The 5,987-nt window shown below is 43.2% G+C and overlaps 1 long non-coding RNA gene across 13 annotated transcripts; it reads left to right on the forward strand.

Moving 5' to 3' along the window:
* The first annotated feature begins 2,298 nt into the window (after positions 1-2,298).
* LOC119295347 lies at positions 2,299-5,614 on the forward strand. Of its 13 annotated transcripts, XR_005143918.1 has the most exons (10): positions 2,299-2,490; positions 2,570-2,823; positions 2,913-2,965; positions 3,054-3,271; positions 3,410-3,936; positions 4,028-4,099; positions 4,177-4,248; positions 4,322-4,545; positions 4,704-4,843; positions 5,092-5,614. It is a non-coding gene; the product is annotated as an uncharacterized LOC119295347 (long non-coding RNA). The 13 variants fall into 13 exon arrangements; XR_005143916.1 differs by having other exon boundaries at positions 3,410-4,099; XR_005143912.1 differs by having other exon boundaries at positions 2,300-2,490; positions 4,028-4,248.
* The last annotated feature ends 373 nt before the right edge of the window (positions 5,615-5,987 follow it).

Genomic DNA, 5,987 nt, shown 5'->3' on the forward strand with positions numbered 1-5,987 from the left:
TTTTTCATTTTTCTGAACCAAGCAAGCGAACCAAGGGAGTGTTCGGTTCGTCTCCGCTCCTTTAACTCTGCTTCAGGAGCGGACCAGACTTCAGCTAACTTGGCGCAGCTGGCGAAACCGAGCTCCACAACTTCGTGGAGTGGAGAGATTCCCAACGGGGCATAAATGGGCAGACAGAATAAAATGGATTTTATTTCTGGCGAAACTTCAAAAAGTTATGAATATTCAAAAAGTGTTCTCCTTTGAAAATTTCATGATTTAACACTTGGTGTTGAAATTTTCAACAATTTTATGAAAATGTGTGTGTTTCAAAATGCTCGCCCATGTCTAAAAAAGTTCAAGATTTGTTCTAAAACCATCAATTTAAATTATTATTTTCATTATTCTAGTGAAAAGTTGATGGAAAATTGAAAACAATTAGAAAACCGGAGTTGAAAAAATGCTAGAAACTACATGCATTGGAGTGTAGTACCTTCAGAATGAGCAGGCCCATGACCAAACGCCTCTGCACATCACCCCGCTACACTGTGTAGTAAGCGGAGGAATTTCCTATTCGTAGCGCCAGGGATCGAACCCAGTACCTTCTGTACATGTATACGCCACGCTAGCCACCCCGACTGACTGGTTCAAGCTGACGAAGTACAACGCAAAACATAGACAAACACACAACAATGACAAAACTTAAAACCAGTTCACGGAATTTCCAAAAAACTTTTGTTCCTTCTACTGATTTTTTCGGGTTTTCTTCAGTCTTTTTCTGTTATTTTGTTTTCTTTATTTTTTCCTTTCCTTTTTAAGTTAAAATATTGTTCAGAATTTTGAAAAAAAATTCTTGTTGTCAAAATTTGTTCATAATTTTGAAATAATGTTCACATTGCCAAAATTTTGTTCGCAATTTCAAAAAATGTTCCTGTTTTCGTAGTTTTGGTTACACTTCAAAAAGATGTTCCAAATTTCAATTTTCGTTCGCATTTAAAAAAAATCGTTCTCAATTTACAAAAATGTTTGGAATTTCGAAATTTATTCATCGCTTATAAAAATGTTTTTGGAGTTTTATTCATGTTCTGAAAAATGTTCAAAATTTATATTTCTTTCACATTTTCAAAAATTGTTCGCACTGTTACAATGTTCGGAATTTCCAAAGAAAATCATGTAGAAAAAGGTTGGGAGTTTCAAAATTTTGTTCTCATTTTTCAAAAAATGTCACATTTTCAAAAGAAATGTTCTCAGTTTTAAATTATGTTTGCGTTCTGAAAAAATTACAATTTTATATTTTGTTCATTTTTCTAAATAATGTTCTGAATTTATAAATTTGATCATTTTTCCAAAAGTTTTTAGGTTCAAATTTCGTGTTTTTTCGAAATTTGTTCAAAATTTCAAATTTTGTTCAGAATGTCAGTTTATAACTTTGTCGAAATTTTCTGTGATAAATTTGTTCGTAGTTTTGAAAAATCTTCTCGTTTGCAATTTTTCGACTTTTTAGCAAACATTAAGTTTTATCGATGTCGTTGTTGTTTCTTGTAACGTTCCGCTGCTAACTTAGCACTAGAGCTAGCTCACCGCAGTGGCTAGCATAGCATGCGCTGGACCGGAATGTCGCTGGTTCGAATCCCAACGCTAGCCTGATTCCTTTTTTCGCATTTTAGCATCTCGCGAATGGGCCGGCCCAGGTTTGGCCACGCTTTTGCGAAACGTCGACATTTCGACGCAGCTAGCGTCACATAGGAGCTGCCGTAAGCGGAATCCCCTATATACTAGCAGTTAGCGTCGGGAGCTCCTATTGAGCGGTTTCAGCGCTGCAAGAGTCAACCGGCGCCTACTGTAAACGCCAAGTGGGCCGGCCCACCAAAGCTCCAGCGCAGAAATTGTTTCACGAAAAAAGATCGGTAAAAAGCGGCATTTCCTATTTAGCGCTGCAGGCGCCCGTTAATGTGTATTCTGCTAACGGGCGCCTGCAGGCCCTTTAGCTGGGCTTGGCCCATCCTTTCTTTTTTTTCCTGCTGTTCACCCAAAAAATAAGGAGCGAGATCTGTCATTCGATCCTGCAACTTCATGGTAGGTAACGCGATGCACACACCATTCCACCATCCCGTGTTAGCTGCTCAGGTACTGCTTCTTCATGGACGTGGAGTAACTGCACGCGGGCTCAAATGAGCTCGCTATCCTGGGCGTTGCATAGAGCATCTGGATCTGCGCCATTACTTTATACGTTCGCTGGCGGTGTGCTAGATAATGGACACTGTAGTTGAATACTAGTGGGACAGGGGCTGGTGCTCGGCCTTATTTTAACGCGCGGTGCGACGTCCGTTTGTCGCTGACGAGGCGGGCCGTGGATCAGTTTCGGCGTTCTCGTCTGATCCGTGGACCAGGAAGTCGATGGGCCCAGGCGGAAATTGTACGGGTGGTCTGGTTCCTTCGTGACCTCACTTCAGAGCTCGAGGCTGGCGGCGGCGGCGCCCCCATGGAGTTCCTGATGCAGCCTATACGCCGGTACTTCTTCCCCGGTTGTCCTTGCGTTTTTTAGCGACCAGATGTGTGTTTTGAAAAGATTTGGTTTGGCCTGGATCAGATCCACTTTCCTAGAGGTGGTGGGAGCGAGTTTGGTGCCCCCACCAGTACCGGCGGAGCCGACTGTGGTGGCTATGGTGGTGGAGCATCAGGTGGTGGTGGAACAGGTGGTGGCGGCGCAGGAGGCTCCGATGGGCAGCGTGGACGCACAGATCTTGGCGACCAAGGGAGCGTCGGCTGATATGAGGGACAGCTTGCCACCGACCTCGGAGCTGTCAACTGGAAGATGAATCCCCGAGCGCTTCGATGGAGTAGGTTAGTGCTGGATTTGATCTTATGCTTAGCAAAGAAACGTAGTTCTATAGGTAAGAACAAAGTTTGTGAGGATAAAATCCTGCCATTAGCGTCTGCAGTGGCAACGAGGCGGGGCAGCTGAGCTACGGATCGGAATCGGCAGGTATGTGGATCCGTAGCTATCTGGCGGTCTGGAATCGATTTTTAGGCTAGATGCTTGGTAGTTGAGGGTTGAGTTTTTCATATGCCAGATCCAATATTATTCAGAAAGTAGGGAAAGTTTGGTGCCATGCGATTTGCTGCAAATGGGACTGCCGAATCAGGTGGAGGTGCCGCGGCAGCATCCCACGGCAGGATCTTCGGGCCTGCTGCGGTGGTGGCGAACAGAAGGGATAACTCGCCTAGTTGCCTTCAACCATCGGGCTCTCCACGGGGAAGATGAATCCCCAGGCCCCGGCTGAAATAAAAGGTGAGGAGAAAGCTCATTGATTCCATCGAGAATGGTCGAATTTTTGAATTTTAGGTTTACATGGATGAGCGAATCGTACAGCGATGGCGAATTGCTATGCTTGCCGTGTGTCAACAGTATTTAGATAATTCATGACAGGTGTGTTTGTGTTTGCTGGCTGAGAATTGGTGCTGCCGCACCCAGCAGGACACATCTTGCATTAGTGACTTCGAGAAGGCTGTCAGGTGTTTTTATAGAAAAGCCAGCTGATAGTGTGACCGCTCCAGTTCTTGGCAGTACTTTCGACTCACTTGGCAAGGTGTATGGTTTAGACATTTTGCTTTGTACATTTGGCAATTACTCCGGTATATTTTAGCCGTGTCCTCAGTTCTTGTTATTTCCTGCATTCTCAAGAATTGAAAACATATTGTAGGGTAAAGTTGGTGTTCAGAACAGAAGGTCTTGCCATTGCGAATGCCTGGCTCTGATAAAGACTTTTACAAGCAGAGGACAATGTTTGATACTCCTCTGTAAAGAAATATATTATTTCTTTACAAAGGGAGTACATTAAGCATAGAGAGAGTCATAATATTCGCTTTCACTGAATTTGGCGAGATAATCCACAGTTAGAGAAGCAGGAGAGAGTTTGAGGCAAGTAACCCGTGGTAGTAATCATACTAGTGGAAGTATTGGCACTAACAATGTACCCAGGTCATTTCCATGTGTTGGAGGCTCGCTTACGTCTCTGGGATATTAAATATATTATGTGCAAATCAGGTGCTGATGCTGGCTCTGGGAGGGGTACGAGGGGGCAGAACAAGAGTTGTTGTGTTAACAATGCAGTGACAGGTTGTGAGATCATTCAGATTGACTGACTGAGTGTTGTGAGATCATTGAAATTTTGCTGCGACATTTTGAATTTGCAGGGGATGGGACACCTTGCGATGTGCCTGAAGCCTTGATGCAATATGACCGCAATGATGTTGCTGGACAATCAGGTTATCATCTGTCATTTCGCTTTGTTCTAAAAATTGAGTTATCTTTGCATTCAGTTAACATAGTTCTTTGCAGACATCCATGAGCATGAGGATGAAGTGGGTAGGGGATTGTGCGTGATGTCAGGCTGGATGAGGAGTAACCTAAGGTTGCAGATAGGCATGGTCAGGACATCGTGAAGGGTGAGATGGGTGATAAGTTCCGAGGAAAAGCTGGTTTGAAGGATGAAGAGCCAAACGCAAGAGACATGCTACTTTCTATGACAGGATGTTGTCATGCACTTCCAGAGAACTTAGCAAGTAAGTTAAGTTTGAGTGTTGTTAGTACAACGTTTGCAATTGTTAACTTGTGTGTCTATCATCAACACGCGCAGGAAGTGGTTCGAGCATATAGGTCTATATCTTGTGGTCCTAGTAGCGCTCTCATCTAAAAAATAATAATCTTGTGGTCCTATCAGGAGAAGACTTCGTGAGGGAGTTCGGACCAAACGGGCTGTTGACAGTGGATTCGTGTGTCGCGGCTGATCATTACAAGGAAGGTCGGATGTTTGATAGTTGACAGATCAGGTGGCACCACGTCTTTGACTTGCGGTTTGTGGTGAGTGACCAAGAAATGTCTTACTGTCTTTTGTACAAATCAAAGTTTACACTAGCGATCCGGGGTTTTACAACTGGCGCTGATGTATATCTCGTATAGCCTGGACTACGAACTTATGAATATGATGATGAGCTATGAAGTGCTCGGCTACAAGCTTCAGTAGACAAAATTATTTTATGCAAAGACAATTTGAAAAGACATGTCATTGTTCAACTGATAACCAAGTGAATGGCTGATACATTTTGTAGATGATGCTGCCGGTGCCAATGTACGAGGTCCATAGTGTATGAGGTGATTTTGATGAGGGGGACAGGGTTGAGCTGCCAGATTTCATGCTTGAAGTGCTCTTTCTTAGGTATGAGTTATACGGATGTAGTATTTTAGATCCGGTGTCTGCGAGATTGATTATGAAACACGCTGTGTACATTAGACACTGGAGGGGAATGTTAGCTACCATCTCATTTTGTGGTGTGGTAGTGATTCTAAGCCCAGTGTTTGCCACATTGAGCCTAACCTGTATTTTGAGCAAGACATGGCAAGCTAGATTACATCCTAGTCAGCTGGCGTGGAAGTGCTTGTGATCACTCTGTGCTTAGCTATACTATATTTGCATGTAAGGATTGACATGCCACATGTTGAAGGTGGTAACGGAACCAACAGATGATGAATCGTTGGTTTTTAAGATTTGTAAGTGCTTTGTTAAGATTGTAGTGCAGAACTCTGTAAGGTGTTCATTTTGCAATTAATGCTGTTCAGAACCATTTGGAGTTACTCTCCAGCTAAGGATGGATGTGGTTTTCAATTAGGAGACCCGGACGGTGAGGTCTATCCCGTAGAGGTAGTCAAATTATGAGACTTGGTATTTTGCCAGAATGGCTTCTGATGAGTTCATGTCGTGTTTTGCAAAAAGGAAACTGAAAACTTTCAATGTGCGTTTTAAGTACTTATAAGGTTATGCTGATGATGCACTCTGGGGTGTGTGGTTTTGCTGTGCATCATGAGATTTTTGAGTTTAAACGATGTTTGGCCAAAATTAGCATGCTTGTGATTTTCAGTTGTGACTAGATGCTTGTGAAATTGCTACAGATGATATTTGGAACAATTGGTATTTTGATGGAATAGCGACGGGAAAACTAAGGGCATG

Source organism: Triticum dicoccoides, chromosome 4B (genome assembly GCF_002162155.2).
Source record: "Triticum dicoccoides isolate Atlit2015 ecotype Zavitan chromosome 4B, WEW_v2.0, whole genome shotgun sequence".
Classification (NCBI taxonomy): domain Eukaryota; kingdom Viridiplantae; phylum Streptophyta; class Magnoliopsida; order Poales; family Poaceae; genus Triticum; species Triticum dicoccoides.